Here is a 10637-nt window from a genome sequence, read left to right on the forward strand (position 1 = left end):
GAGAGAGAGAGAGAGAGAGAAGAAAGAAAGTCTACCATCTGCTGGTTCACTCCCCAAATGGCTGCAACAGCCAGGGCCTGGCCAGACCAGGCCAAAGCCAGGAGCCAGGAGCTTCATCCTGGTCTCCCACATGGGTGCAGGGGCCTAAGGATTTGGGCCATCTTCCACTGCTTTCCCAGGCACATTAGCAGGGAGTTGGATTGAAAGTATAGCAGCCAGGACTCAGACCAGCACCCATATGGAATGCCAGCATCACAGGTGGTGGCTTTACCTGCTGTGCCACAGCATGGACCTCACCGGGAATTTTCAAAGTTAAAATTAATTTTATATCTCACAGTAGATTTGTGTAATAGTGACTTTTCGTTAGAAGTCAATTTAGGTAAAGGTAATTTGTGTTATACAGTAAACGTAATGCATGCATATATTAAATTTTCCTGCCTTTAGTTGAAACCCTGTTTGAAGTATTTTCCTCTTTATTTTTTTATACAACTTCATATGGAATGCAAATTACAAAGTGTTTTTTTTAAACCAGATGGCCCACTTAGAGTAACTTTTTAGGAAGCTTTTATTACTTCGGAGACTGGATTTCCTTTAGAACGTTGAAGAAAGCATTTCCGAACTGTCAAAAATAAATAAATCACTTGGAGGTTAGTTCATGCTAAGAATTTTTTCCCCAATAAAAGCAGTCATCAAGAGCAAAGCTACAATGTGGGTAAAATGGCCGTTTCTGGCCCAGTCTGGTAGCCCAACAGTCGCTTGGTGCTGTCGCTTTGGACATGTTTGGTTCTAAGCTGCCTGGGGAAAGGATAATTTTCCTGAAAGGGAAGTCTCGGATCTCTTAGTGGGAATGTAGATCGATACAGCCATTATGGGCCACAGTATAGAGGTTCCTCAACAAATTAAAGAAGGAACTACATATGATCAAGCAATCCCACTTCTGGGTTGCTGCACAGTCCGAAGCTGTGACATTAGTGTGCCTAAGAGATAGCTGCACTTCTGTGTTCATTGCAGTTCATTTTTCACAATAACCAAGAGGGGGAATCAGCCCAAGGGTTGTGGACAGATGATGGGATAAAGAAAACATGGTATACACACAGTGGAATACCATTCAGCCATGGTGAAGAAAGCCTGTCCATTGCAACAACATGGATGAAACTGGAAGACAAGTGAAGTGAGCCAGGCGTAGAAAGACAAATACTGCATGATCTCACTGAGGTGTGGAATCTAACAAAGTTGAACTCATAAAAACAGAAGAATGGGGAGGCAAGGATGGAGGTTAGGGAGGTGTTAGAGGGTACAGACTTTCATTTATTTATTTTTAATTTTATTTTATTTTTGACAGAGTGGACAGAGAGAGAGACAGAGAGAAAGGTCTTCCTTTCCGTTGGTTCACCCTCCAATGGCCGCTGTGGCTGGCGCACTGCGCTGATCCGAAGCCAGGAGCCAGGTGCTTTTCCTGGTCTCCCATGGGGTGCAGGGCCCAAGCACTTGGGCCATCCTCCACTGCACTCCCGGGCCACAGCAGAGAGCTGGCCTGGAAGAGGGGCAACCGGGACAGAATCCGGTTCTCTAACTGAGACTAGAACCTGGTGTGCCGGTGCCGCTAGGCGGAGGATTGGCTATTGACCTGCGGCACCGGCCCAGACTTTCATTTATAAAGTAGGCAAATACTGGAGACTGTGCAGCGTGGTGGTTATAGTTAACAATACTGTATTAAATTATTTTTTAAAAAAGTATTCACTTATTTATTTGAAAGTCAGAGTTACACAGAGAAGGAGAGGCAGAGAGAAGTCTTCAATCCGCCAGTTCACTCGCCAGTTGGCTACAACGGCCAGAGCTGCACTGATCCAAAGCCAGGAGCCAGGAGCTTCTTCCAGGTCTCCCATGCGGGTGCAGGGGCCCAAGGACTTGGGCCATCTTCCACTGTTTTCAGGCCATAGCAGAGAGTGGGCTCGAAATAGGATGCAGGCAGGACTCAAACTGGTGCCCATATGGGATGCCAGCCCTGCAGGTGGTGGCTTTATCGGCTATGCCACAGTGCCGGCAGCTGTATTAAGTACTTGAAATTTGTGGCCAGCATTGTGGCGTAGTGGGTAAAGTTGCTGCCTGCAGTGCCAGCATTCTGTATCGGTACTGGGTCATGTCCCAGCTGCTCCGCTTCTGATCCAGCTCCCTGATAATGTGCCTGGGAAAGCAGCAGAAGATGGCCCAAGTGCTTGGGCCCCTGCACATGCGTGGGAAACCCAGAAGAAGCTCCTGGCTTCGGATTGGCTCAGCTCCGGCTGTTATGGCCATTTCAAGAGTGAATCAGGCTGGTGCTGCGGCTCACTAGGCTAATCCTCCGCCTGCGGCGCCGGCATCCCGGGTTCTAGTCCCATTTGGGGCGCCGGATTCTGTCCCAGTTGCTCCTCTTCCAGTCCAGCTCTGCTGTGGTCCGGGAGTGCAGTGGAGGTTGGCCCAGGTGCTTGGGCCCTGCACCTGCATGGGAGACCAGGAGGAAGCCCCTGGCTCCTGGCTTCAGATCAGCGCAGCGTGCCGGCCGCAACGCGCCGGCTGTAGCAGCCACTTGGAGGGTGAAACAATGGAAGAAGGAAGACCTTTCTCTCTGTCTAACTCTGCCTGTCAAAAAAAAAAAAAAAAAGAGTGAATCAGTGGATGGAAGATCTCTTTCTGTCTCTCCCTCTCTGTCTGTAACTCTAACTTTTAAATAAATAAATAAATCTTTTAAACCCTTGAAATTTGCTGGGAGAATAGGTTTCAATTATTCTCATCACATATGAGGGTACTTAAAAATTCATTGAAAAAGGGACTAATGTTGTGGTACAGCAGGTTAAGCCACTGCTTGGGACAGCGCAGCATCTGCGAGTTCAAGTCCTGGCTACTGTGGTTCCGATTCAGTTCCCAGCTAATGTGCCTGGGAAGGCAGCAGAGGGAGGCCCAGGTACTTAGGCCCCTGCTACCCATGTGTTAGATCCAGATGGAGTTCCTGGCTCCTGTTTTTAGGAGTGAACCACCAGATAGAAGATCTCTCTCACACTTGCTACTACTCTGCCTTTCAAATAAAAAAAAATAAATCTTTAAGAAAAGTTTAGAAAAAAACTTTTCATTTTGTTACAAAACAGTGTAAGTTTTCCACAGACATTTTGAAGATGACATGTATGTACATATTTGAAAATTTTTACACCAAAATAAGCTTATCTTTAAATTCCATTTTCTATGAGCTTTTTTTTAAACAAAAGATTTATTTTATTTGGAAGACAGAGTTATGGGGTGGGGGAGATAGAGAGGCAGAGAGAGAGGCAGAAGTAGGTCTTCCATCTACTGGTTCACTCCCCAAATGGCCACAACAGCTGGAGCTGAGCCAATCTGAAGCCAGGAGTTTCTTCCAGGTCTCCCACGCAGGTGCAGGGGCCCAAGCACTTGGGTCATCCTCCGCTGATTTCCCAGGCCACCAGCTGAGAGCTGGATTAGAAATGGAGGCCGGCACCGTGGCTTAACAGGCTAATCCTCCACCTTGCGGCGCCGGCACACCAGGTTCTAGTCCCGGTTGGGGCACCGGATTCTGTCCCGGTTGCCCCTCTTCCAGGCCAGCTCTCTGCTATGGCCCGGGAAGGCAGTGGAGGATGGCCCAAGTGCTTGGGCTCTGCACCCGCATGGGAGACCAGGAGAAGCACCTGGCTCCTGCCTTCGGATCAGCGAGATGCACCGGCCGCAGCGGCCATTGGAGGGTGAACCAACGGCAAAGGAAGACCTTTCTCTCTGTCTCTCTCTCTCACTGTCCACTCTGCTTGTCAAAAAAAAAAAAAAAAAAGAAATGGAGCAGCCGGGACTCGAATCAGTGTCCACATGGGATGCTGGTGCTGTAGACCGGGGCTTTAACCCACTTCGCCACAATGCCGGCCCCTCCATGAGCTTTTTGAGGTACCCTGTACACATTTTAAAAAGATAACTTATGTGAGGTGATGAATATGTAAGCTTGTTTGTGGAGATCATTTCAGAATGTATATAAAATATTATGCTGTGCACCATGACTAGGTATGACTTTTATTTGTCAGTTATACCTTGATGAAAAAGAAAAATATTCTCCTCCCAGGCACAATGACCACTGCTTAATGTGTAGGGCATGTTTTTTTCCTACCCTTGCCCTTTAGCCAAGTCTACTTAAAAAAAATTATTTATTTGAAAGGCAGAGTGACAGAGGGAGGGAGAGAGAGAGCTTCTATCTGCTGGTTTGCTCTCCCAATGCCTACAACAGCAGGGGCTGGGCCAGGAGCCTGGAATTCCTTCTGGGTCTCCCACATGGGTGGCAGGGACCCCACTACTTGAGCCATCACCTGCTGCCTCCTGGGTATGCTCTAGCAGGAAGCTGAATCAGAAGTGGAATAGCTAGGACTTGAACCAGGCACTCCGATATGGGATGTGTGTCCCAACAGGCATTTTAACTTGCTATGCCACAATTCCTGCCTCTGAGTCTACATTTTTATTTTAGAATTTTCCTTTTTTTTAAACTTTATTTTATATATTTGAAAGAGTTACAGAGAGAAGCAGCGGCAGAGGCAGAAAGATCTTCCATCTGCTGGTTCACTTCCCACATGGCTGCAACAGCCAGAGCTGGACCAGGCTGAAGCCAGGAGCCAGGAGCTTCATCTGGATGCAGGGACTCAAACACGTGTGCCATTTTCTACTGCTTTCCCAGACGCATTAGCAGGGAGCGGCATCGGAAGTAGAACAGCCAGGACTCGAACTGGCACCCATTTAGGATGCTGGTGGTGAAAGGCAGGGCTTTAACCCGCTGTGCCGCAGCAACAGCCCCATGAGTCTACATTTTGAAAGAAGAAAGTGCAGCTTGGAGTAAACTCTCATTAGTGAATCATCAGGGTACTCCCTAATGTTATCAATAAATGAGTGACTAAATGAACAGTTCAAAACTGATGTATTTTAATGCATTTGTACCTTGAGCTCAATGGAAAATGTCTTAGGAATAGGTATTTCCACCGCTTGAGATATTTTTTTTTCTTGCAGGAGAAATAATTGAATGTTAGTAGAATGAGATTATTAAAAAGAATAAAGGCCCTGCATTTGGATGTTGTCCACTTCATTGCAGTCCTAAATATAGTATATTCTTTTTTTTTTTTTTTTTTGACAGGCAGAGTGGATAGTGAGAGAGAGAGAGACAGAGAGAAAGGTCTTCCTTTGCCGTTGGTTCACCCTCTAATGGCCGCCGCGGTAGCGCGCTGCGGCCGGCGCACCGCGCTGTTCCGATGGCAGGAGCCAGGTGCTTATCCTGGTCTCCCATGGGGTGCAGAGCCCAAACACTTGGGCCATCCTCCACTGCACTCCCTGGCCACAGCAGAGAGCTGGCCTGGAAGAGGGGCAACCGGGACAGGATCGGTGCCCCGACCGGGACTAGAACCCGGTGTGCCGGCGCCGCAAGGCGGAGGATTAGCCTGTTGAGCCACGGCGCCGGCCAGTCCTAAATATAGTATATTCTAATTGAGCTGCCACCACAACTCTGACTTATTGTGTAGTTGGGGATTGAAGACATAGATTGGTGAAACAGGTTACCAAATATGTGGACAGTAAGTGAGTACGGCCTCATTAAGTGGTGTCAACTGGCAGTTTCTGCCATGATGAAATGTTCAAGAAGAATGGAGCCGCTAGCCGCACAGGGCCGTGGAGCATTTGAAATGTAGCTAGTACAACCAAGGAACTGAATTTTCAATGTTACTTAATTTTAATGACTTTAAATGTCAACAGCCACATGTATCTAGGGGGCCACAGAATTGGCTAGTGTAGGTAGACCCTAAAAATCCAGAGTCAAAGAAAAAAAGTACTGTGGGTTAGAGTAAGAAGAAGGGGTGATGGTCAGGTTCAGGGCATCATGGCAAGGAAGGAGGTCTGTGCTAGGTTGGAATGTCTGAGATTTGGTCATGAAATGTATTGTAGGGTTATAGGGAAAGAAGGGAGCTGGGTGCAGATTTGCAGAAGGCCAGGGATGTCAGTGACAAAATTAATCCCAAAGGAAATATGGAACAAATGGGTGCCTTTTTGAGGCCTGAGTATAATTTTTCCATGCAGGTGACTCTCAGTTGTTTCAGGAAGGTATTTCCCTCTCCTCCCTCCCCCCTTCCTTCCTTCCCTCCTCCTCTTCCTCCTCCTTTTCTTCTTCTTCTTTTTATTTATTTATTTGAAAATCAGAGTTACAGAGAAAAAGGAAGAGATACACACACACACACACACACAGAGAGAGAGAGAGAGAGAGAGAGAGAGAGAGATAGAAAGAGAGATATTCTGTCTGCTGGTTCACTCTCCAGATGGCTGCAATGGCCAGGGCTGGACCAGGCCAAAGCCAGGAACCAGGTGGTTCATCTAAGTCTCCCATGTGAGTGGCAGGGGCCCAAACACTTGGGGCATCTTCTGCTGCTTTTCCCAGGCTATCAGCAGGGAGTTGGATCAGAAGTGGAACAGCTGGGACACCAATCAGGCATTCATATGGGATAGCGGCGTTGTACATGTCAAGTGTACCTGCTATGCCGCTATGCCAGCCTCATCCCTCACATTTCTAGTGTGGCCCCTGTTCTTGCTTCTTATGCCATGGGGGCCTCCTGCATGACCCTGGCTTTTACGCTGTGTCTCCTATACCCTTGCAGACTGTTTCTTGCTGCCCACCTCATCTTCTTAAAGCACATTTATATCACTGTGAAATTCCTACACTTTCCTGCTCCCTTTCTGAGGTTGGGCAGACTCTTTACTGTGGCAGTCAAGGCCTCTCATGATCAGAAGCCAGTGTAACTTCAGTAGCCCTCTGACCTGGATTTCAGCCCACAGCAGTGTGTGTGTTCCCCGAACCGCCTTGTGCTTAGACCTGCCAAGTTGACTTGGGCTGTCTTCTCTCCTTTGAGTGCCCACTGCTGCCCCTCCTGTGCCTTGCTCCCCTCAAACCACTTCCTACAAATCCCGATTGAAATGGTATTTTTATTTATTTATTCAAAAGGCAGAATGACAGAGATGGACACACACACATGCACGCACACACATGCACGCACATGCACACGCAGATCTTCCATTCACTGGTTCATTCTCCAAATGCCTGCAACAGCCAGGAGCCAGGAACTCCATCCGGGTCTCCCACATAGGTGGAAGGGACCCAAGTATTGGGGCCATAATTTACTGCCTGCCCAGATGAAAGATATTTTTCTGTCACTCTGCCTTTCAAATGAATAAAAATAAATTACTTTTAAAAAAAATAAAAACCCAAATTTTAGACTAATGTTGGTTAGGACTAAAGATATGAAAATCTTCAATAAAATACTAGGTTGTGTAATTTAATGGTATTAAAGGATAATCATTCATGACTGGATAAGATATTTAAGGAACTAAATAATTAACATGTGATATTGATTGACTAAAGGAAAGAAATCTCATATCATCATAGATGTTCAGTAGCCCATTTGCAGTATTCATACCCTGGTGTTCACTATCTCATAGCAAACTGAGGAAAGACTGGTAGTTTTTAAGCAAGAAAAAGGGTATATTCTACAAACCAGTAGCCAACAGTAAACTCAATGGTGAGATAATAGAGGATTCCTATTAAAACCATCAATAAATAAAGATGTGCACTGTTGTGACTAGTGAAGTTGTTAAAAGAGGCCAGCTAGTGCTGTCTGGGTGGTAAAGCTCTCCTGTTTGCTTATAGAGATAGGAATCCAGGCCACCTTTTGGGAAATCCAAAACTCTACAAATAGCCATCCCCTCTGACTCAAACACTGACTTGGACTTCTCAGAAGTTCTAAGGGAATAAGAAATGTTGGCAGAGATAGCAATAAGTTTTCATTATAACATTTAGAAGATTCTGAAAGTCTCAGTGCCCCACAATGGGGAAATACTGAAGAGTATTCCAGTGGAACATAATTATTTATTAGAAATGTTTAAGGCTTTTGATACCATGAGAATGTTCTTGTGTTGAATTAGTGTGATATAAATTTTATCTAAACATCCCTTCAACTGTGTATAAAAATCTTCTCTGTGAGGGTGGGTGTTTGTCCTCGTGGTAAGATACTGGTTAGGACAGCTGCATCCCATATTGGAATGCCTAGGTTTGAGTCCTGGGTTCCACTCCTGATTCTAGTTTCCTGCTAACACACACCCTGGGAGGCAGCAGCTAACAGCTCAACTAGTTGAGTTCCTGCTACCCATGTGGGGGACCTGGATTGTATTCCTAGCTCCCAGCTTTAGCCTGGCCTACTCCTGGCATTGTAGGCATTTGGGGAGTGAACTAGGAGATGGGAACTCTCTGCCTGTCTCTGTCTGCCTTCAAATTAATTAATTAATTAATTAATTAAAATTTTTTAGAAAATCTCCTCTTTTTTGGTGGAAGGGTTAGAAGTCATTGTTCTGGTTAAGTTTCCAAATGTTTCAATCAATTTCATTTTATTATTGGAAATTTCTGTAATTGTATCTTTTCTTCCCAAAAGGCCCACAAGTCTCATCCCAAAATTTAGATAGTTATATTTTCAGATGACTCCAAATAAGAAAATGCAGAGAAACTTCTCACAGAAAGCCACAGCGTGGAATTTTTTTAAATGCTCTCCTTTATTTGAATGTTTTCATTTCTTCTTTTTAGTAGGATGCATGCCCATATTTTTTTTTAAATTAAAGTGTACAATAAGATATCAAGTGAAAAATGGCTTTCCCATCCCTGCCCCTTTCCATCTGCCTAGTGTTATCCTAATGTGTGATTTTCTAACATGTACTTGCCGAGACTTTTTAGCACATATACAAGCCAATTTGATGTATATCCTCCTCCATTCCTGCCTCCCTCCCTCCCCTGTGCCCCTGGGACCCCACCATGGCACAGGTCCCTACCCAAATGAGGCCTTTCCTCTCTCTGAGATCAGGCTCACAGAGATGAGCCTGGCCTCATCCAGCCTGGGCACAAGAGACCTCTTCCTGTCAGGTGGCCACCTGCCTACCCTAGAGGCTGGCAAAGTGGGAGTATTTTTGTGCACACTGCTGCCCACCTCGGAGGACCTTCAGAGGAATAGGGGAAATGACCGCAGCCAACTTGGGTGACACTCCCCATGTGTACTTTTTTAAAAAATATTATTTATTTGAAAGAATTGCACAGAGAGAAGGAGACACGGGGTGGGGGGGGTCTTCTATCCACTCATTCACTCCTCAAATGGCTGCAACGGCCAGAGCTGCACCGATCTGGAGCCAGGAACTTCTTCCAGGTCTCCCATGCGGGTACAGGGGCCCAAAGACTTGCTCCATCTTCTGCTTTCCCAGGCTACAGCAGAGAGCTGGATCAGAAGTGGAGCAACCGGGACACAAACCTGCACCCATACAGGATGCCGGCACTGTAGGTGGCGGCCTTACCCGCTATGCCCTAGCGCAGGCCCCAGCGTACTGTTAAGATCATCGGAATTAGGCCGGCGCCACGGCTCACTAGACTAATCCTCTGCCTGCGGCGCCGGCATCCCAGGTTCTAGTCCTGGTCAGGGCGCCGGATTCTGTTCTAGTTGCCCCTCTTCCAGGCCAGCTCTCTGCTGTGGCCCGGGGGTGCAGTGGAGGATGGCCCAAGTGCTTGGGCCCTGCACCCGCATGGGAGACCAGGAGGAAGCCCCTGGCTCCTGGCTTCAGATCGGCACAGCACACCGGCCGTATCGGCCATTTTGGGAGTGAACCAATGGAAGGAAGAGCCTTCTCTCTGTCTCTCTCTCTCACTATCTAACTCTGCCTGTCAATAATAATAAAAAAAGGATCATTGGATTTAAACAAATGGAGTCACAGGTAGTATGTTGCAGGTAGTGATTCTCAGCTTGAGGGTAGGGTCACGTAACGAATCTTTGGAGGGCTTGAATAGTCTGGAAAACATTCAGTATTATCATTTCCTGCATTTTAAAATGGAAATGGTCATTTATGAAGTCAACTACAGAAGACAGAATGTTTTGGCTGTGGAGCTTAAGTTAGAAATGAAGACGGAAGAACATTGTTCCAAGCCAGGTGACATCATATTCATGGGTTTTCAGTTGGTTTTTGGATGGTGAGGGCAATTGTGGGACAAAAACCTTGTGTTACTCCCTGTGTAAAGTCCAGATGCACATCAACGTACACACACACACACACTCATACACTCATCTGTGACAGTAAACCCTCACTGGGGGAAGGATTAGAGCAAACATTTTTTTTAGATTTATTTATTTATATGAAAAAAGCAGAGCTGTATAGAGAGGGGGACACACACACACACACACACAGAGAGAGAGAGAGAGAGAGAGAGAGAGAGAGAGAGATATCTTCCATCTGCTGATTCACTTCCCAAATGTCCACAATAGCCGAAGCTAGGCCAATCTAAAGCCAGGAACCAGGAGACGGAGCTTCCTGCTGGTCTCCCACATGGGTGGCTGGAGCCCAAGCACTTGGACCTTCCTCTGCCGCCCTTCCAGGCACATTAGCAGAGAGCTGTATCAGAAATGGAGCAGTCAGGACTCAAACTGGCGCCCTCATGGGATGCCGGTACCACAGGTGGTGCCTTGACCTTCTAGGGCACAGCACGAGCCCCCTAGAGCAAACATGTTTAACAAGGCTCCTTAGGAGGGTGATGATGAAAAGATGAGGTTGAGAGAGAAGGTTCA

At 46.6% G+C, this 10637-nt stretch overlaps 1 protein-coding gene across 3 annotated transcripts in view; it reads left to right on the forward strand.

Moving 5' to 3' along the window:
• CTPS2 (CTP synthase 2) overlaps positions 1–10637 on the forward strand; it is a 125886-nt gene that overhangs the window by 53908 nt on the left and 61341 nt on the right. The window lies entirely within an intron of this gene.

This window comes from Lepus europaeus, chromosome X, assembly GCF_033115175.1.
Source record: "Lepus europaeus isolate LE1 chromosome X, mLepTim1.pri, whole genome shotgun sequence".
In the NCBI taxonomy this organism is placed as follows: domain Eukaryota; kingdom Metazoa; phylum Chordata; class Mammalia; order Lagomorpha; family Leporidae; genus Lepus; species Lepus europaeus.